This window comes from Pollicipes pollicipes, unplaced genomic scaffold, assembly GCF_011947565.3.
Source record: "Pollicipes pollicipes isolate AB1234 unplaced genomic scaffold, Ppol_2.1 Scaffold_4740;HRSCAF=5597_pilon_pilon_pilon, whole genome shotgun sequence".
Lineage (NCBI taxonomy): Eukaryota > Metazoa > Arthropoda > Thecostraca > Pollicipedomorpha > Pollicipedidae > Pollicipes > Pollicipes pollicipes.
The window spans coordinates 41,811,984-41,835,026 of NW_023596545.1; positions in this window are offsets into that span (position 1 = coordinate 41,811,984).

Below are 23,043 nucleotides of genomic sequence, written 5' to 3' on the forward strand. Positions count from 1 at the left end.
CACTCAGCATGTTGCCGTCTGTCTCCATCACTCTCGTCAGCGTGACCAAAAATGTACAATCTTCCAACTTTACCTGTCTCTTTGATTGACCAAGATAGACACTGGCGGACCTAAAAACAGTCAATCCTCCAGCATTGTAGCATACAAATTTGTGTGTGGGTGTTAAACATCAATGCCCTTCCGCCTGCTTATGTTGAGGAGAAGGGATATCCTGACGCAATGAAAAGTCTTATCCGTATGGGTTACCAAATGCGACATACTCAATTTGCCAATGTTTAGGCATCACCTACACGGCGATACAAGTCAGTTTTGGACCAGTACACTCGTCTCACGCCACGAAAAATACTTGATATTTCAAGCGATACTTGTGTTGTGGTACAATCCTGCTTTTCAGTTATTCGTACGTATTTGGCATGGCAGGTGCCCAAGATCACTTGGAGTCCCACAGCTGTTAAAGTCGAAGGTGAGATGCGTTAAATGTCATCGTAACTTATAACTATTTCAGTGCATTTGCATTGCTTTACTCGTGAACCTAAATGTTCCTTATGAAGGAAAATTTTCAGGCAAGATTTTGTCCTTAGCTAATTGTCGGACGGCTCAAACTTTCGAGACAGGATAAGAGCTTCCCTGGATATGTGCGCGTGATGACGCTTTGGTCCACAATGTTATTACGAGCGAGGCAACGGGCTTAACATAAGCGTGCCTGGGGGCCCGTCTAAGTTGCAGGTTGAACATGATTTGGTCATGTCTTGTCCACTACCGGCATAATAGATTGGCCACTGGGGAGAGCCTCCAGGAGGATTCGCGGTCGCCTGCCCAAGGCCGTTTATCATCCGCCGCTGGCTCACTTTGGTGGTATTAGGGTAAGGATTCTGTACCCTAATTCAGTACTATATCATCGTAATGGGCCATTATACACATGCTGCTTCCAATAAATGATAGTTCTTTCCATTATTGCTGCTGCAGTGGGATGTTTTTATCAAAAGCGTGGAATCTTTTCGTGATTGGAAAGAAACTTCAGCGAAACCCCTCAGAGGCTTCAGCCAGAGCATCGGAAATTCGGACTGCTCAGAGTCCTCCCAGTTGTTATTTCCAGTCCACTATAGACCACGGACAGACAGGATTATCTCGAATGACAACAAAAAGCCTAATAACATGTTTTGTTTGTCGTTTGGTCGGGTCACTGCATCACGAAGATTATGTCTGACCTTATTCTTTATGCCTCGACTGGGCAAAGAACTAGATTAGTTTTATTACGCGTGACACGGGATCTGGCACTCATCTTCAAAGAGAAATCGCCTACCATCTGAGCTGGTCCTCGGCTTTTTGTTCTTCAGCAAAGCTTTATCCCGCAGCTGTTGCACTTTTCCTCGTAAGGACAGCTTCTGTGGTGCTAAAATCCGCTGAGCATCATTCTGCTACATTGACGAATCCGTTGTTCCGTTCTTCCTCGAGAAATCGGACCGGCTCATAAATTCGGCCGCAGCTGACTAACACCATAAGTTCACTTGCCGAATGTGGGAATTTCCAACAAGTCTTCTCGATATGGTGCGATTATCTTTGATTGCACTCGATTCCCAGCGAACTTGTTCAAGTCGGTGACCCGACCGGCCGCAATCGGAGCTCCCGGCCGCCAGCCGGTTGTGACAAAGTGCAAAACTTGTCTGGCGAAATCCAATATCGAATATCGTAAATTCAGCGAGAATGGCCCTGTCCAAGGGTCGGCCAATATCGATGGGGAGCCGCCGCGCAACAAGTGCGCCGGCCGGAGGCCCGGTTCCGATTCCGCCCCGATCTGCCGCCCCCCCCCCCCCCCTCCCCTCCTCGCGAGGCGAGCGTCTGTTGGTCCAGGCGACTCGAGATTGTTTACACAAGTACCGCTGGCATTTGGAGCGGGCCGAATCTCGGTCGGCCGCGCCAAGCAGTGGCGTAATCAGAAAACTTGTCGAGGGAGAGAGCCGGCTGTCGCAGCGGCTCGAGTGGCTCATTAATCTGAAAGGGACTTAATTGGGACTGTCTGGGGTGTACCTTTAACGTCTCAACTTGTTAAGGCGTGAGATTGCTGTGCTTTGATGTATAAAATCGCCCGCGAAATTGACTGGGTAAGATGTTCAGCGATTGATTTTGGCGCCCACACGCAGCGACTTGTTAATCCCGTAAGCATCGTTTGATGCATACAACAAGTTTGCGCCAGTCGGCGGCCAAGTTTTAACAAGACATGACATCAGGTCACATCGCTAACTCGAAGTTCCGAGGAGCTGCTCTTCTGAGGCAGGGCGCGCTGGCACCGCTTCTTCGCGCCACCATCGCCTCCCGCGCCGATAATTCGCCTCACGTCCCGGCCGCGGCCGCCGATAATTTGTTGTTCTTACTATCAAATAAAACATATCTCACTGTCGGCCGATATTAGATGGAGCTGTCGGCGTCTGTTTTCGCGCGGCGGCCCATCTGTTGCGTCGCTCCGACGGGCCGAGCCGGCACCGACCCTCGACGCCGAGTTGTGGGTCCGATTAAAGCCACCGGCGGCGGTCGGGCCCAGACGCCGCGCACGCCGGCCGCGAGCTACAGGCGGCCGCGGGTGGCGGTAAGTGGCTGCAGACGAGCCCGGACGCCAGCAGCCGGCCGCCGGGGCCGCGGCGGAGGCGGCCGGCCGACGGGCCTCAAAGGCGCTGCGCGACTATGGAGGTCAGCAGAGGGCCGCCGCCGTCGGCACACGGTGCTGGAGTCGGCTGGACGGCCGTGACCGCGTGAGGATAGCTTTTGGCGCCATGTTGTATTCCAAGCGAGGGTCAAATCATGCGTGACATGGCTCAGTCATTTTTCTGGTGCGTTTAACATCAATCCAATGGTGATGGAGGAAAAGAATCAAATCTAAAGCAGAGTTTGGTCCTCGCACTTAGTGGACCGCTCGCACTCCGCCCCAGGGCTCATGGCTGGAGGCGACATCGAGCAGCATCAGGATATCCACAGGGTATCAGGATATATCAGGAGGGTGGCGTCAGATGGTGGTGGATATCTGCGACGTCAGTGGATGCTCGCACCCGTAGGTCGATAATTGTTGGCGTCAGTAAGCTGCTTTGGACGTGTAGCACTGCTTTGAGCATTGCCGTCAGCTGGTGACCTCCCGCAGTTACTGTGAGCCCACTCAACGTTGAGAACAGCTTGGATCGTCGTCGAGGTCCAATTACGCCGGAAGTGGATGGTGGGAAACTGCCGTCAATGACAGTGGACAATCTTTGGCGACCGCGGTTCGATGCGGATGGTTAGGAAAGGCTGCAGAATTACTGTATAGTACCAGCAAGCTGCGTCTGTGCCCCGGTGTTTCCCTCACTCTCAAGGTTGACACAACGGGGCTGATTCATTGGCGGGGAGCCGGCCACGCTGTCGGTCTGTTGTGGTTGTCTCCCTTGAGCGTCTCCAGCGGAGTCCGAGGTCCCCTCTGCAGCGGCATTGTCTCAGCGAACCCGACTGACGCTCGCTCGTAGGTATTGATTGGTCGGAGCTGTGAGAGTTTGAGCTTTGCGGCCTTCCACCGTTCCTAAATTTAGTGCTTTGGGAAATCGGGCGGAGTTTGAGGGGAAAATGGCACATGCAGTTTATTGATCAACTTTTGGGAAACAAGCTGTTGCTTTCGCTTGTTGAGTGGTTAGACCTCCATTAGTTAAAAAGCTTTATGTGCAAAGTGCTGGAAACTATCCTCATTTCAGCGCACTGCAGCGTTAATGAAGACAAAGTCCGAAATGAAATGAGGCGCTGTGCCAAACGATAGTGTTGTGGTTGAATTTCAGGCTACTAAACAAACTGGTCATTGTCAGGTACCAAAAAGGCAGTTGCCATTCATGTATGCATAGCGATATCGACAAGACGTGAGTATTTTTGACTGATGCATGTCATGTCTGAACAAAATGCTCAAAGTTAATTTTGTATAAGTATTTGCATAAGTATTAATTTTGTTGTATAAGTATTGTATAAGTATTAATATTTTGTATAAGTATTTATATTTGTATAAGTATTAATATTTATAATACTTATACCCTTATTTATAGCCTATATTTATTATACCCTATTAATATTTATAATACTTATACCCTCATTTGTATAAGTATTAATACATATTATCCATTTATATCAATAGCATAACATAGCAGCTGCTCTCCGGGTGTGGATGGTCTACAGTTTTTCCCATATGCATTACTGTCTGGCAAACTTCGCCTGTCGAGGTAGTAAAGTAGTTTATGCGGCAGAGTAACGATCTGAGAGCGCTGCATTTGGTTTGTTCATGCGGTGCACTTGAAGTAATCACAAAAACACCGAGTGCTTAGGCTAAAAACAGCCAATAGCAAACAGTAACACACTCGTAAAACCCGCGAAAGCTACTCATCAGCCTCAGATTACCCACGAAGGGTGTCTGACACGAACCAGGCTGCCTTGACCCGCTGAACCATTGTTTGCCCAGCTGGCCAGTCCGTGGGGTCACGACCCCTCCGATTTACAGCGTGACGGTCCGCTGCCCGGCTTGACCATTCCCGGCGGTGGATGGGTCGAACGCTGAGTAACCAGGGCAACACACGACACGGTGGAGCGATGGGCAAGTGCATGTGGGATTTCGTGGTGTGCGTTTTGATCTTGCCGCAGCTGAATTCTAGACCAAAAAATCTGACGATTGCAATGCTTCCTTGTACAGCACATCATCTGTCTTGTCCTCCGGCAACAGGATGAGCAGGTTGTTTGAGCTGCTCACTCCGGGCCAGTTGCCGAACAACCAATGTAAAGAAAGCTGCCCGGGTGGGAGGAAAGACTATGCCAGCATGAGACCTTCCATCTTCCGGGGCTGGCATTGGCTCTCGTTTATGGTCATGGCACGGCTCAGCGTGACATGAGACGGGATCTGTGTCGACTTGAAAGGCATGTCAGACAGGATTAGCGGGCTCCTTGTCACCGACGTATTCTTTCTTAGCCTTGTGTGTCATAACGATCGTCCCTAGGATTCATGGCAAATAACCGTTCGGTGGTTGGTCGCGTGCCACTGCAGAGCTGGGGGGAAGGAATCAGGCTTTTTTAGAGCATTGTGGCCAGTTAAGCATTTTACGGAGTGTATTAATCCGCGGATTGTGGATTCATCCGCAGGTGGGATTGGACTGGATCAGGAATTTTCACCAAAACATGGGTTGGGACCGGACAAGATCTTCAAATTACCAGCTCACACGAAATGAACGGATTGAAACCCAATCAAATGGAACTGCTTGCTAACTGGTACCTGAGATACTCAATTAAGACATTAAAGGGAATGCTCCACATTTGAAGATGCTGAGTTAGGCATCATATATGATGGGAAATGCTTCCTTGTAACTATTGGTAAACTTTCAAATTTCAAAAACGACGCTAAGTAGCAAAATTTCAAAGTTTATAAGAATGGACCCTATTACGTCATTGTTTGATGGCGTCATGAAATGGATTAGTGACAACAGCAAAACCTGGCAGCATCTGGCAGCCAGACCTAAAGAATACCTCCAAACACACGAAAGCTGAGGCCATCCGGCCATTCTCGTCGCGAGCGCTGTGTCGGGGGGCGGATTGGTGGGTGGGCTATTTGTGGATTTTTTGTCTTGGTGCTGGTCGTAAGAAAAGCTTTCGTGGACTGTTTGACATGTGCAACGCAGCGATCGCCAGCTTTTATGGCAGATTATTAACATCAAAGCACGATATGCTGTGCTGCTGCTGTTCCTGCTTTGCTGTTGATGATTTTGTCCATACTTTATTGTGGACCCATCGTTGCGCGGAGTGCTGTAGTCCTGACATTGATATGTGATGTGTAGAGTAGTCACTGTTCTTATTGTTTGTGACTGGAAATGGGGTGATGTGCCAAAATTTATAAATTTGTAACATTGTCTTTATTGTTTGTAGCTGGAAATGTGGTGTCATGCGAAAACTAATGAATTTGTGACGTTGCCATGCATTGATTGTCAAAGTATTGCTATTGCTATGGTGAAAATGGAAAGGTTGGGCTACTAATATTACTTTTTTTGCTTAGGATTGTTCATGCAATAAATGGTTAACCCTGATACAACCATTGTGGTGCAACGACATTCCTGCCATAGACAGTCCTTTGGCGTTGTTAAATGGATTTCTATTAGTCATTCATAAATTATAAGCTGCTGTCTCATAGGCTTGACAAAGAGCACTCAGGCAGTGCGGTACATTGTGTAATGGCACTGGTCAATAGCTTCATTGTGGCACTTTCTCGGTGATGTTCTGTGGTCTGACATAATGAGCAACAATATGTTGTTTTTTTTGGTGCAATCCATGCCGCTTTCATAATAAACTCCATCATGAAAATATGGGTCAAGTATGCACTCTTGTGTTGACTTCCCATCTGACATATGACTGACCAAAAACACACGATACAGTATACAAATCACTTTCAGCAAAGCAGACAACCAATAAGTGGCATCACTTGCTCAGCCTGCTTCGGGAATCCAGAAAACGCAGGTGAGAAAGATGCAAAGACACCTTTCACTTCCATAGTCATGCAACATGCTGCAGTCATCAGGCTGCTTAACTGAAAAATAACAGGACAATTTTATATGTGGTGAAATAACTGCAAACACGCTGACCTTGCACAAGGCTGGAGACGTGACAAGTGCATGTACTTATGGTTGGATGGGCAAAATGCAAGGAAGTGATGAAGCTGCTAATGCGCATCAGGTTCACGATAAACATATTATTAAGTGGTGTCCAAGACACCAACAGCAATACTTTTCCACCTTTCTCAGCAGCCAGCATCCCACGCAAGTTGCAGTGACTATGACATTGACTACTCAGCAGCAATGCTCGCCTGCATACAAAATTTGTGAAGACAGTACAATGCGCATCAGTAACAATGAAGCCATATTGTCAGAATTCTTTATGGAAAGATAATTTTGCAGAGTCATATAAGGTGAGCCTATCCAAAGCATGTTCATTAATGACACACCAGGCCCTACTGCCGAAATGAATTGCTGATATAATGACATGCAATGGCTTAATTATATGTTGTAATACCTCAACAGGTTCACAATGTTGGCAAGATCATAATGAAGTACCAGTTACCAGTACTTGCCTTTGTACACACCTGCAGCATAAATACTAGTGTTTCTCTCAGTTTGCAAGCATTCCTTTGTCATGTTCAAACACAAACATAAAGGTATAGGCAGGCATCAACAGCAATAGGCACCAATATATCAGGCATCAATATATCACACTTTATTGGGAGTCAGCAGACTGAAGAATACCAAAATAATGTTCTCTCTCAGAAGAACAAACCTCGCACGCACACTCCCCATCACATCAATACCAAAACAAGCCACCAGCACACACCACCAGTGCTTACAGGCATTTCGGGCCCCCGGTTCACACTTTTGTCAAATAGGTGTGATTTCGCATTTGCACAACTTGCGGGGCTATCAAATTGCAGGTTTTCTCGCAAATCTCGCACAGATCTTCAGTCACATCACCGAATTTCACCGTGATCTTGCTTCGAAACAAAGTCCCAACGGGGGTTTATGGTATTGTGGCTCAAGACCTTCTTCTTGTATAACAAAATTTGTTGTTCAAGATTTAAATTTGTCGTACCATATGTATGAAATAATTATATATATATATATATATATATATATATATATATATATAAAATAATATTAATATATATTTCGAGATCTAAGCGCTATATATATATCTGTATATCTCTATTTCATCTCTAGCTCCCTCTATTATATCCTTCTCTCTCTCTCTCACTCTCTATTCTCTACTCTCCTCTCTCTCCCTCTCCTCTCTCTCTTCTCATCTCTCTCTCTCCTCTAGCTCTCCCTCTACCTCTCCTCTCTCTCTCTCTCTCTCTCTCTTCTCTCGCTCCTCCTCTCTCTCTCTCTCTCTCTCTCCCTCTTTTCTCCCTGCCTTCTTCTCTCTCTCTCTCTCTCTCTTCTCTCTCTCTCTCTCTCTCTCTCTCTCCCCTCTCCCTCTTCTCTCTCTTCTCTCTCCTCTCTCTCCTCTCTATCTCTCTCTCTCTCTCTCTCTCTCTCTCTCTCTCTAAGTAGTGTAATGTTTCCCTAATCTCATAATGTCTTGCTAATCCCCTAAACTCGTGCAGGGTTCTGTGCTCCGGTACACAAGGCTCCAACCGAGCTGTCTGTAAATGATACTCTAGTAGAAGAAAAGAAGCGCCAGCAGGAGAAAAAAGACAGATTTGCCGCCACGTCTTCTTTTTATAACTTCGAGAGAGTGCCCGTTTTTTGGGTGCCGTACTTTTTAGCAGACAGTGGCGTTCTCTTTTATTACATGAACCTGTGGCCTAGAAATCAGGAAAAACGACCCGTTTACGACTCGTGTCGCACAACCCGAAATTGCTCACGCTAGTGTTCGCGACACTCATTCAGCAGTAAAATCTTACTGACAGCCAATCATCTTTCGCAGACTGTACCACATGTGCAGCGTCATCGCCTTTGCGAATGTATTAGCGGCCATGCTGTTTTGATCGCAAACAAAAAACAGCCTGTAATATTACGGGAATCTAATAACGTTCCTATGGCATCATTAATCAGGAGATTTTGAAGTTGGCTGTAAATAAGCCTTTTCGTACTTTGCGGGCGTGTAACTCAGGAAAGAGAGAGTTTTTGGTCTTAAAAGGGGTATATCCATGAACTGCATCAAAATGTCCTTAAGATGAATATTTCAGTTCAAAACGCCATACAAATGCGGAACATTCCTTATAATTTGGAAAAGGACATGTAAACGAATAAGATACGCATTCTCATTTCTAAGCAATGCACAAACAGGCTATGTAGTATATAAGCAGCCCATATTCAACAAAGGAATGTAGATTAATAGATCACATTTATGACTTATTCTGAATGGGTGACACTCATTTATTATTATTGGAAAACCGGAGGCTTAAGTCGTTCCGTGGTAACTAAAATGCACAGTTACCAACTAACTTATCTTATAGCATTACAACTATTTCTCCAGGTCTTGTCAACAATCCCATTTAATGCAAGTGGGTGGCATTGCATTTCAGCTTTGAAAACCTGACCTTTGTTGATAGAAAGCACACCACAGAGCTTTCAAATCCACGATGCTGTCTGAACAAAATAAAATGACAGACTCCGTGAAAGCAATGCAGTTTCTACTTACGTGGTGAGCCAGCCACGCTCATAAAAAGAGTAACACTAGATCCAAATTAAACACGCTGCTTCAACTGATCCATTTCTTTCCGCCAAAGCAAAGATTGTCGCATCATTGCATCACGGCATCACCAACCAAAAGAAGATTTGGGGAAGCTCGTGCGAACAGCGGAGTCCTAGGCCAGCGGAGTGCATGTGGAAGGTCAAAGGGGGCGTGACATCCTGCGGATGACTGGCAGCATATACCTAATTCCCGCACCACGCCTTGTGAGATGGGATGACTTAATGCTTACATCTGAGGCCCTCACGGCGTTAGAGACGTTATCCACTACGCTAAAATCCCGCGCCATCTGATGAGGTGTATGTGGTGCCACCACAGCATGCTAACTGCAACAAAATAGATAAAAATTGGCGCGCCATTATCATTATTTGTGGTGCAATTAAGTCCTGATCTGTACACGTGTGATGTATGGAACTGTGCGATGCACGCTTGTAGAAAAAATAGCTTTTGTACTTTTTCAGTATGGACAAAAAAGCGAGATGTGTTAGTACATGACAGTTTAGCAATAGGATCCAAAAATTAAAAGTACGTTGCTGTTTCATTCTTCTGGATAAAAGAGCAAGGCAAAAGAATATAATGTTGGGCTAGGTAATATTTTAGTTAAGCTTTTAGTTAAGCTTTTAGTCAAGTTTTAGTTAAGTTTAATCAAGCAATAATGTTAAATAAGTTGAGACTGTTTTATTAGTGTGTCTGAGAACTCATGTGTACATGAAGAAGTATCATGAGATGAGATAGACATTTTATGTATCCCAAACGTGAACTAGATAGGCGTCCTCCTGCGATTGCAAACTGGATGAGGCTGAAACGCTCCTAATTTTACGTGGAACTGTGTTGCACCTGACCTAGAGTTTGCAAATGCAGGATAATGTCCTCCTGCCTTTAAGCTATTTGAACTAGAGATGACCTGGTCCCATGTGATGTGGTGGCGCGTGTGAAATATTGACCAAAATATTGTGAAATGAATGACAATATCATGAGCCGTGCTGCAGGCAGCAAGCTGTGCTATGTTTTAAGAAAAACTTAATTAAAAACTCAAATCAACCGAATTTTCTGTTTACTTTGTATGCATTAAAAAAGGAAGTAGAGTGGAACCGGTTCATCCAACAAGTTTTTTCTGGTAAGCGGGAACAGATCGAATTGGGCTCAGAAATCCGGAAAAAGTGGATCGTTGGGCGGATTAGGGCACATCTCACTTTGACACCAGGCCGTGCTATGGCACCTCTTTTTGGAAACATTACTCAAGCTGCTTATGTGGATTCTGCTTGTCTTCATACTCTGGTTTTTACACTACCCGTTTCATCGCGATCGGCAGATACGCCACCCATTATCACGTGGAACTCATCACGTAGCATTCTTTGCTGATCTCATATGTTTTAAATGGCACGGAGCTGACCGGCGCAGCCTGGAAATGAGTAATTTTGCAGCATAAGCCCCGCGCAAGTTCGCAGTCGTCTACGCATGTCATGGATAACGCTGGATAGCCTGATCCCTGTCCTATTCATCGGTATTGATCGCCAGCCAGCTTGTCGCGGGGTTCGGAAATGCTGATGCGTATTAGCGTTTGTTATGTCGTTCGCAGCGAATCACGACAGCTACTTCTAACCTTATGGGGGAGATCTGCTCCAACCTGACAAAGCACGGAAGGGTTAACCGAACCAAACGGTCGCATAAACTTTCCGCTCGGCACACTGAATCAGAAAATGCGAGGTTTTGAAAGAGTGCTTCTCAAGGTATTAGCGGTCAAATAACAGTCCCTTTTTTCATGGGTGTATGCTTGCTGAGACACTCGACGAAGCCCAGGTAAAGAAGGTCTTATGCTGCAAACGAAGATTTGACAGGATTTTGTTTGATTTCACGATTACACATGATCTTACTTGACTGGTAGATATCTGTCCTCATATTCGTATTTGGAGGATAGGCACGCTTATTCAATGCAAATCGTAGGCAAGAGTAGTGAAGTTCATACAGCACCAAACAGTACACCACCTGCCGTTCAACTTAAAAGCATGGACAAATAGCAGAATTTTAACCGCAGAAGTCACAGATTTAAGTCAGGATTTCCCGGGGGTCACTGTCACGAGACAGGTCACTCCGTTCCACTGGATCGTCGCCTGACCAGCTGGCCTGCCAGTGGCACCACGTGACCGAGGTGCAGCACTTCGGTCCGCTGGCGGCGTAGCCAACAGCCGCCTGACGAGTTTCGTGAGACTGTGCCGCACTTCCTGGGAACTGCAACAAACCAGACAGCTGTGCCACATAACACGGAAACTGCATTTTAGTACAATGAGCAATGTTTGCAGGTATGGATCAGTATCCTGTAATTGCCGACTTTGGGTGTAAAGCAACACCCTATGAGCAGGAATTTTTCGCTCATTTTCCCCATATTTTATGCGAATTTGTCAATCCTGCCTGACATTGCCTAATAGCGCATGTCAAACCTCCATTTCCCTTTCTGAGGTTTTCAGATGTCATCCAAAACCGAGCTCTTTTGAAACCACCAAGAATAAACGAGGCTTGGCTATGTCCTGCCTCACCTACATCTGAATCATGTCTATGTACGCACAGAGCAAGGGCGCCAGGGACCTCCAAGCCCGAGAATCCCAGCGACTCCAGCTACTTGCATGCATTAAGTTTGGTTTGCTTACAAAATGCATCACAATCGGCAGCTGTGTGCCAAATGCAAGGTTTTCACGCATCCCCTTTTTCTTTTCTTTTTTTGTCTCACCGCCACACCACGAAAGCAGAGCCTTGTGCAAACACCAGCAAGGCCTAGTAAATAATTTTACTTCACGTATTTCTTTGTCCCGAGGAAACTTGACCACTAAGTTGCATCACTCCCGAAATACAGCGGTGAAAAATTCGAAGAAATGTCTTCCAAATTAAATTTACAAGACAAATATCACCATTTGAGCACGCATGTTGACAGATTTTAAGTCAAATCAGCTGATTACAAAATTTTGCCAGAAAAGTATCAGTCTTTATATTTATTTAACTACTTTTTTGGCATCATACGAGTGTGATACCACTTAATTCTTCCTTCCTTTTCGATTATCATTAGAGGCACCATCTGCTGCTTAAAATTTTGACCAATTTCTTTGCAAGAGGCTCCAACTGCAAACTTGTACGTATTACATACATAAATGGGATTAATTTGCCAGCCGCCCAAACATGTTTGATATGCACCCAAGCGTGAACAAGTCACAGGGAATGACGGAGGTAATTTGAAGCACGGAACTTATTTTTGTCGCCACTTCTGCCCTGTTAGACCCTCGTTTAACCGTTTTCTTGGTTCATGGCGGTGCTCAATAATGATAAATTTAAGCATTCCGGGTGTCTAACTCACTAGGCTACCTGACAAGGCTATGCTAATGCTGCCATACAGAGCTCTGGGACAGACCTGACGCAGCTAACACAGAAGTGTTTGATGGCGAAATTCTGCCCTCTGGAGATGTTTATCATGCACACCTCTTACTTGTTTCGCATTTTAATCTCGTAGGTTGATGGGCATGATTGTTTTTTATATTTGGGGGTGGAGGATGAGTGGGGTGACTCTGTCTGCCAGCAGACCATGCAAAAGGTACTAACTTTTTGTTTTGGGAGAGCAGGAAGAAGCCAGTAAGTTTCTTGTGAACCAAGTAATTACTTACCTTACCTACTTTCAACACATGATTGGTAACCAGAGTTAGCCATTTTCTGTCTTAGTCAATCGAGTTTTGTCATAAGACAAATTATGATGCCACAGAGCATGCAATGGGCTTATTTTGTTCCACGTTCTTGATCATTTGCCCCAAATTTCTTGAAGTGGCCCCTCATAGCTGTTTTAAGCAGATGTTTTCTATCGTTGTCATGGTTTGCTGCCTGGCAAATGACTGTGGTGTATATATGCACTATGTTTTTAACACAGGGACACTAAGCTGCATAGCAATTATAGTATGGGTGAAATATTGGTATGTAACAAATTGTCGGACCATCCCATTTAAATGTGTAGCCAACATCTCAAACTTTGTCATTAAATATAAACGAACAAGCCTAAATAGATGCCTTTGCTGCAGCTGAAAAGGCAGGCAACAATACCGGCATGGTCATCTAAAAGTTATGCTACTTTTGGAGACAAGAGATTGTTTTGTAGAGCATACCCATTATTGCCCTTGACATAGGTTAACCATGGCAATCAAAACAAGCTGCTCAAAGTGATTTAAAGTGCTTTCATTCGTGTGTTGTCAACTTTGTCTGATGTCAACAAGCATACACAAATAAACTGAATAAAAATGCGAGTTGAAAACAGTCAAAATTTAGATTTATCACGTTTTTATCACAACTGCTGCTGTCAATAGATAGGTGAGTTGAGATGATGTTCAACATATGGGCTACCCTATGTTAGGTTAAGTTGGTTAAGTGCATGGCAAGTGGCAATAGGAATTGTGCAAGAATCAGTAACTCACAACTGCTGCTGTGATACAAACAGGTTAGACAGGATGAGATGAAGTAAGGTATATTTAGGTTAGGCATAGTTGGCTACTTTCATGGAAATAAGCATTGGTATTTTGTATGAAATATTGTCAAAATGTTTGTTTTCCCCTGACACCATCTTAACAGAAGCCAGAGGTATGTCTATTGTGTTTGACTTGGTGATGGGCTAATGTGTAGGAATCCAAGGTTTTTTGTTTGTTTGAGTGTTTTATGGTTGTTGAATTTTCTGTTGTTATTTTGATTGCATTCCTTTGCTTTGTTTTGTGTTAAAAGTGCTGTGGAAGGCAAGTGCTAAGTGCAGCATCAAATTATTGGTGTAAATAATTTTGTGTGCTCATTACACTGTCGTGAAATTACCTATGCTTTTAAATATTTTGCTTCACTTGAATGGCTTAAGATGCTAAAAACAAAACAGTTTTGTCAGGTTAATGATATTACGTCCTATGCCAACTTGAAATAGATGTCTTTGTTTGCTGAAGCATCAGTCACGAGCTCATAAGTTGCATCTTTTGTGCATTGATTTTTTCACTCCCGCACGGTCTTTTTGCGATGGAATTTTTCATTCCAACCCTAGTTCAAAAGGGATTCTAGCTACCTGGTATGGATGATACTGCAGTTTATGCTGAACAACTAGTTACAACCGATCGAAGTGATACGCCATAACCTTCGGATGGAGCTGCATCATTTGTATCGTCATGCAAAGGTGGTTGATTGGGACGTGCTCGGGTGGGGATCAATTTGACTCTCCTAAGGTTTTTTTCCAGAACAAAATCCGAACAGTGTGGTGTGGTGATGCCAATCCTGTTTAGCTTTAAACAACCGAAAAGTGATGTTTTCCAATGAAGCCTTTCATGTTCCTCTTCTTAAGATGACAGCGATGGCAATTCTCAGGGAATCTTGCCAGCTCATACGAAAACGGTTTGTTAGGCGAAGTTAAATGTTGACAACGTTGGGACGATGTCTTAGATAATAACCAATTAAAATCAAACAGTTTTGCATTGCTTTTCTTAACGGGAACGCTTCACATTTATATGGGGTCTTAAACTGAAACAACCACCTTGAAGATTGTTTGCTTGACATTTTCAGTTCACAGCCTTGTCCTCCTCAAGTCTAAAACCCCTCTAGTTTTTTAGCCACACGCCAGCACAGATGTGCAAACCATTTCGGGGAGACTATTTAAAGGTCAGACAGGTATCCATGACGTCATAATAACGTCGATCAAATTGTGTCATTTCATTAGCCATGAGGCGATCAAGGCCAATAGGACTATAGCTGTCGAGCTGTTCATATCTAGCGCTTGAGGGTACGCTTCCCAGATTTAACGGCCATTAATCGGCTCTCAAACAATGTTGTGAAAGATACCATGATATTATCAAGCAATGACCAACTGAGAAGCATATTTACTACACAGACTAGTTGTGTTGTCTGGAGCAACCTTTCCCACTTAAAAAGTAAACAAAAAGCTATAAATTAGCTCATTTCATCACATTTCATACTTGCTTCAATATCTTTACATATGGAACATTTCCTCTAATGAGGGTTACGGCTGAGCACTGGCCTACAGTAATTTCGTTCTGGCTTTTTCCTTGAGCAAGGTGCTACTTGGTGTAAATGATGAGACCAATTCTGAAGTTAGATACAAAGTGATCTCGAAAGCTTTCGGTCGGTTTGGTTTTATAACGGTCAAATAAGCTCACTAGCCAGATATGACCCAGAGGATATCTTTTTCTTAAAAAAGCGTCTAGACTAAAGGTGCAGGCATGATGTCAGATCCTGAGTTTTACCTTGCTTAACCTTATCTGACCCAAAGGTTGTACTATACACAGGGGCGTCACTTTCTATCCTTTTGGAGGCATAAACTCCCTCCCTCAGTGCATGTGGACAAAACACGAATACTGGACCAAGGCAATGCCGAAAATGTCCCTGGAAAATTGGTACACGAGGCTCCTGAAGACATCACTATCGGTTGCATGCTGATTTTTAATGGCATCACTCGGTCCAATTTTTTATGTGTCCGATTAGTCCGGAAATATTGATAGATTTTTTTCACGAGGGAGCACCTGGTCAGCACAACAAACAGCACGAGACAGTGCAACAACAAAAAATAGACTGCAATATGCAGCTGGCTTTAGATATGAGGTGGTTGGTTCTAGGGTATAAGGGCCCATATGGTTGGGCAATTACTTATCACGAACGTCACAAGTCAAAAACATTACCCGAACATCGCGAACCATCCAATCAGTAGTCCAGTCATCTCTTTCTCGCCTGTCACCTCATGCGCGGTACTGTTATCAGGGCTGTGTCAGCCACAGGCGACTTGACCTTGACTTGACTTGGTTCTGATGACACTGTAGAGCAAAAGCACGGACAAGAACTTGCCGGCGGGTGTCAGTGTTCATCACAACTGGAAAATACTTTCTATATGATAGAACTAAACGACGCTACTCAAAAACATGTCGAGTCGCCCAAAAGCTAAGCGTCTAAGCGAAAGAGCGTCAGAGTCCCAAGACGTCGCTTGCATATTCAGCCCCGGGGAGCCTAACGGCTGTGCAGGAAATCTTATATCCTGAGACCCGTGTCTGTGTGTGTGTAGTTTTTTTTTGTTGTTTTTTGCTCTTGCTAAAATCTCTGCTCTGAAGCTGGTATTTGTTTCGCCTGGCTCTATTGCCGAGTATCAGACTTTTGTTTTAAAATATAACTGACGAGTGTTATAATTTGCTCATTAAGCTGGTCACGAGCAGTGCGCGTCATTTTGATTTCATGGAATATCCTTTGGTAGAGGTTACAAGAGAGCTTATATGTTACGTTCTTGCATCTTCCTTTCAGCAGATTGACACTTGTGTGACGAACCCTAATGCCAGCTTGACACGCTGGGTCTGTAGGGCTGATCGGACTGGCAATGACTTGAGACTAGCACGACCACTCCACGCCACACTGAGTTCGTGCCAATCGCGCGATTGCACGGTGACATCCTCCTGTTTACACACTCAGCGTCCACAAAGGAAAGCTTCAAATATAGACGATTGGCTTGTTTCACCTGTCTACTTCATCATGAACGTGATTTAAGGAAGGCTTTCTTGGTAGTCATGGGGGTTTGCCAGATCATAATGCGGCATGAGGGCGACCATGAGCTTAAAGTGCAGTTTGACGATATATCTTTGACCTGATTGCATCACAAAAAGGGCATTAAGAAATGAATTCGATGCATGTTCTGTGGTCTGTTTCATAGCGAAAGAAATACTGGAGTGATGTTTGTTGATTTTTGTAAAGAAACCTGGCCATGAGCGTGGCTCAGACACGCCGAGTTTTCTTAGAATAACCATTGCTTGCTTGAGAACATCGTTTACCCAGTACCTCTTCGCAAACTGAAAGTCGAATATTTTCAGCGGATTCCAACTCATAGTGCCCAAACATCATGAGCGCAAAGCCTTTCTTGTTTAAATCTTTTCAAATGTATGCTAAATTGCTGTTTGTCCTATCATGAAGACGGTTATTCCACTGACCCGTTTGTCACCAGCCTTTTCTTGCGCTGTCCTTCAGGTAATCACTATCATTATTCCAGCCATCGACATGACTGTTGACATCGCACTTTTTATCGACACGACCGTTGAGATTGCGCAAGTTTGGTTCCACTTTTAGGTGCAGGTACTTCCTGGTAGTGCACTTGATACATTTTCCCCAGCCTGTCTTTGGAAAATGCATCCCTTGCACACTCTCCTCCAGTGTGCATGAGCCAGTGTGTATGTGCACCAGCCCGTTTTGCACACTGCTTTCCTTTTACGCTTTGGACCGCCTTTCAGGAACGATAATCGAGAGCTATTTCCGGTGATCATATCAGACCGTCTTACTTAGATGTCTTCTGTGACTTGCAGTCAGTCTTAAGGTTCTCAAAAAGCTACAGCTTCTGTTGTGCTTGAAATGGGAAGTCAGTCCCCAGCAAGGCAATCTGTTATCGGTGGGCTCGGTATAGATATGTGTGATCCTTAACACCGGCACTGCTAATTTAATTGGCTAAAATCCGAGCGTAAATGTGGTTTGCGGGTAGGTCACATCAACGTGATCGGCTTGGTTCCCTCCCCAACCGGCTACAAAAAGTGACAACCTTGCCAAGAGACCTAAAATTTCGCGCAATTGGGTTTGCATTAACTCCCACCTACCGCGTGAACTTTGTCTCTAGCATTTTTACCTATTCATTTTTAGGGAGGGACATGTAAGCCTCTCCTCACCTGAACGAGTCGTGCCACATGTTGTGACCAGAAAATATATTTCGGAAAAAGTACAAGTTAGTTAAAATTTGGGGGAAAAAGAAAAAAAACATTTTTAACTACGGCGTGAAGCTTTAGTCATATATGTCTGATAAGCATGGTATAAAATGTCAAAAAGTGCTTAAGTCACACATATGGAAGATGCGTAGGCGCGCTTAAGGGGACATTAAGCCTGTGGGTAATTTATGCTTTGCGTTGTCTTTCAGTGATGTTTTAATGTTTTCCGTGAATATCACTGAGGAGGAATCAATCTCCTTTCTTTGAGATATCAACTTAATTTGTCATTTAAATAACAGATCATACTTGCTGTTTCATACGTATTAAGGCTTTGTTCTAAAGGCTGCGTCACACATATGTACACATGTACAGCTACATATATACCTGTATATATTTATTTATTTATTTGTTTATATATACATAAATATATATGTAAACCTAACTATATTTGACATTATCGGAAGATCATGTGCGTCGACGATGAACAAGGCTTTTGCTTGGAATGGGGTACAGTTGGCCAGGGCCTGGCATGATCCCAACCTAAGACATGTGAATAATACGCAAGATGTCAAAAACCTCATAAAGAAAAATCTGAAACGTCACTTTGCACACTTCACGACATTCTCACATGAAGATGTGACAAACAGCGACTAAAAAGGAATCTTCCATCAGTCAGAAATACCGTGTTTCAGGCGTCAGCTTTTTGCACTCCCGCCGGTAAGAAACTACAAAAAACAGAATGTTTTGCGGCAGGCAGCAGTTTTCACTAGTATCATTAAATTCACATTGGATGCGTTGGCTCTTATTGGCACAGTTCCGTATTTCTAGGAACTCATCACATCAAAACCGATGTCGCTGAGATGAGGGTTCCCGCTACAGGAATTATTTCAGTTTATTGGACACCTGATACGAAAACTTTGGCGACGATTGCGGCGCATGTTCAATTTGAGGCGCTATCCTATGTAAGACATCCAAATGTACAGAAAATCTCATTTGTATCTATGATGAGCTCTAAAATTAATGTTGTGCACAATAGCACCTTGCGTGTTTCTGCGCATTACCGAGACAAAATGGCCGGCTGTACTTATACCGCATGCAAGCATGAGGTACTTCCGCTTCCCTTTTTTGTTGTCGTCGTCGATGACCGTCCGCCCTCCTGCCATGTCCTGGTTGGGCCAGAAAACAGCGATTGCAAGCCATTAAACGACCGGCAATCCAAATCCAGATAGTCTGCTGCAACACAATAACCGGTGGCAGCACGGCCAAAACATGAACACAGCAGCCAAACATAACTTGTCTCCAAAGCACAGCCATCTAACGATACGCGCACATTTCGACATCCTGCGGACGGGCCGCGGACGGCCCTCAGCGGACGGGCCGCGCCAGCGCCGCGCCGCGGGCTCGGACAGCGGACGCTCGGCGCGGCGCGGCGTGCTGCGGGCCGCCTTTTTGCGGACGGCGCCGGCCGCCGTTTGCCGGATTGATTCAGCGGCTCTGATTGTTTCCGCGGCCGGCTCATCAGGCGCGGGATCCACGCTCGCAGGTATTATCGAGAAACGATGCCGGCGCGCGGTAGCCATCCATCAGCGGCGGCGGCGGCGAATAATTGCGTGCAGTGGCGCGGCGCGGCGCCGGGCGCAACAGACGACTGGTCGGCGGCGGCGGCGGCGGCGGCGGCGGCATGCCCCGCCCTGCCTGGGCACCACGACGGTGCGTCACCGCCCCGCCCCGCTCCGGCTCAGTAACGTTGCGTCACCGACCCACCCCGCCGTGGCTCAGTAACGGTGCGTCATCGCCCCGCCCCCGCTGTGGCTCTGTAACGGTGCGTCACCGCCCCGCTGTGTCTTATTAACGGTGCGTCACCCCCCCCCCCCTCCCCCCCCTGCCCCGCTGTGGCTCAGTAACGGTGCGTCACCGCCCCGCTGTGGCTCAGCAACGGTGCGTCACCGCCCACCTCACTGTGGTTCAGCAACGGTGTGTCACCGCCCCGCCCGCCGTGGCTCAGTAGCGGTGCGTCACCGCCCCGCTGTGGTTCAGTAATGGTGCGTCACCGCCCCGCTGTGGCTCAGCAACGGTGTGTCACTGACCTGCTGTGGTTCAGTAGCGTTGCGTCACCGCCCCGACTCCGCTGTGGCTTAGCAAAACCTGCCACCGACCAACCACACCGGGCAGACGTCACCAACTCATTTTGGCTTACTACAAAATGGTGGGGCATTAAACAAGCCAGCTGTGCGACAGTCATGGGCGGAAAAAAATTCTGAAGTTAGGATCTGGTGCCTTGGAAGCAATTTGACCTTTGTCAAAACTTCAACCGATCATCGGCACTTGTACACTTTGCTTTGAAGTTGGTTAGTTTTTCAATGTGCAGTTTATCTTTTTAACTCTTGTATTTTGACTCTGTCTAAGAAACTAAATGTTGGAGTTCAAACACATCCAGAGCTCGACGGTTGAAATAATGGTTCCCCGGCACCACGGTTCCAGCGTCACCGGCTGCGGCAAGCGACAAGATTGCCGATACGGTGACAGCCACTCGATCTGGAGCGGAGTCAACGCCAACCCCTAGCCGTACCACAGCATCGAACTCGACGCGTCATATTACAGACGATTGTCGCCGCCGACTGAGGCGCCGGCCGTTCCAGCCGCGTCCCTGGCAACTTTCGTCCACCTCCCCCACCATTAGCAACACCATAACAAGCACCAGGCGCCGACAAAAACAATACAGCCAATAACAGCAGCAACAACCCACGTGGCCCACTGCGTGATTCTAGCCACTGACCTCTCTGCTGCCCCAGCCTGCTGTGCCTATCCGCTATCCTTAACTCTTTTTTGCGGACTTAGCTACCCACTTCCTGCCCCCCTCACTCATCCACTTCCTTGCTTGTCCTCTGACTTACTCTTCGTGCGATGTTCTGCCACGGCCACCAACAGACATGGCAAGCGTTTCCCTTCACTTCGACAGCCTCCAACACACGCCAATCCGCCATACTACAGGCCCATTTTACCCAGGCACGGGCTGGCCGGGTCTGGGACCGGAGGCAACGAGCCCCCCGCCCCCTCCCCGCCGCTCTGTCAGCTTAAATGGTTTCAGTCATCATAGCAAACAGCCGGTAGTCACTGGAGGGCTGGCGAGGCTCCTGTTGCAACCAGCTGCCCCCGACTGCAGCCGTCAACAGCAGGCTCTCGACATGTAAAGGTAGCGTGCTTCTGCAACATGTGAGAGCGAGCCTGCCGCTAGTGGTGCTCGCTTCCAGCGGGCGCTTGTCTCGCCGAAGTGCTAGTGCGTCGTCTTCCGTGAATGCGTGCAGGAAAAAGGCGCGTGTAAAGAATGCTTGCGAATAACAAAGTACATACGTGCGCCGTCACATAACATTGAAATGGTCCATACTATCTCCAAATTTCCGAACTAACGCAGAAGTTGAAACTTAGGTCACATGCCGTTTACTGCATGATGCTTCAAACTAATAATTAAACAGCTTAAAATTTGTGTGTTTGCAGCATTTGTAGTCTAAACGTGCTGTCTGACGATGAATGGTCCAGATGCACTCACAACAATGCATCATTGAAATATGCCATTATTGAATGTTCACCGCGCAAAATTACTTTATCTAACGCTGTTCCCATTGCAAGATTTCGCTGTTCGCCTGCATATTAACCTTCTTAAAGCACAGTTGTAGGATCCCTCGACTATTTCAAATAAGTCGACTTTTCTCTCCCCAAAAAAGCAAACGTACTACACGCATGCAGCGCACGCAGACCGCGCAGCGTGCCAAGCAGGCTCCGACATCATCCCCAGCGAATTCAGCCCATGTCCCAGCCCGTTTTATGTGGCAGGCAGAGTGCTGCGTGGCTGGAATCTGTAGCTCACATTCTCCGGGCGCGTGACGGTTTGCTTCCGTGTCGCTTGCCGCGGCCGTCCGTGCCGTGCCCGGCCATGCGTCATGTCCCGGCAGTTACCCTGACATTTCTCTGCCCACCTGAATCTGGCCTGTCGTGCTGCAGATCCAATATGCACGGTTCAATTCTGGTGCCGACCGTCCGCTCGCGGGATGGACGAGTCATTCACGGGAATAATTGCGTCCAAAAATGGTGTCGACACGCGAGCGCCTGGCACGCGCCGATCGGCGGTGCGCTCCGTCACGTGTCGGGGGTCTCCGGGTGACCTGAGTCGGGTCTGCTTCTGACGTGCCAGAGCTGGAAGCTTCAGAACCGAGTGTGCAGACTCACCACGTGTGCTGCTGGAATTGTGGTTGCGTCACCATGTAACCAGAAATGAGCTGCATGAGATACCAATAGCCTCCGGCGTTGACCGAAGACTGCGCTCCGACCAATATCGGGATATTTGTGCATTTTAAATACGCACATTCATGGAGCTCATAATGGCAGATGGCATGGTTGACCCAGGAACTAACGCAACAAACTAGAAGTTCCATCATGGTGAAGAGTGCGGAGTCTGTGTTTTTTATTTTCCCCCTAGAGACAGGCGACAGGTCGCGTGTCAAATTCTGAAAATCCCCTTTCCCAGTGTGGTGGAGCCCTAGCAACAAGCTCGCTGCTGGCGACGAGGCCGTGCTACGCTCCTTAGCGTTGACCATGTCCTCAGCTCCACTGTCATCGCTCACAATTTGCATTCCAACTTTGTTATTCAGGCGTCCTCAGACAGTTAGGATCGTTTCATAAAGTATTCCACTCTGTCCCCGAGAGCGGAACTTTCGAGTCCAGCTCACGACCATGCCAATAATATCCTCCGTAACCAGTAGATCGATCTCAAGACGCATTCAGAATCATACGCTCTGTCCGTTCTGATAGCTCAATTGGTTAGTGTCTGTCTTCCGATACACCCCCCTGTGGCGGGGTGAGTTCATGTCGTCTTGGGCGCTCGCGGCAGCCCCCGACCGAGATGGTAGGCGGCCGGGAGCAGCAGCCGGGCTCCAAGCCTGGTATCGTTAAAGAGGTGGCCGAACTGTACGGAGCATTGCAGCTGCGTTAACTTTTCGCCTCGGCATTCTGTCGTTGACCTGGACTTTCACAAACCGGTGGTGGTACCACACAACAGGCGCTCAGCTGCAGTCCCTTCGCACCACTACACGTCTTTCTG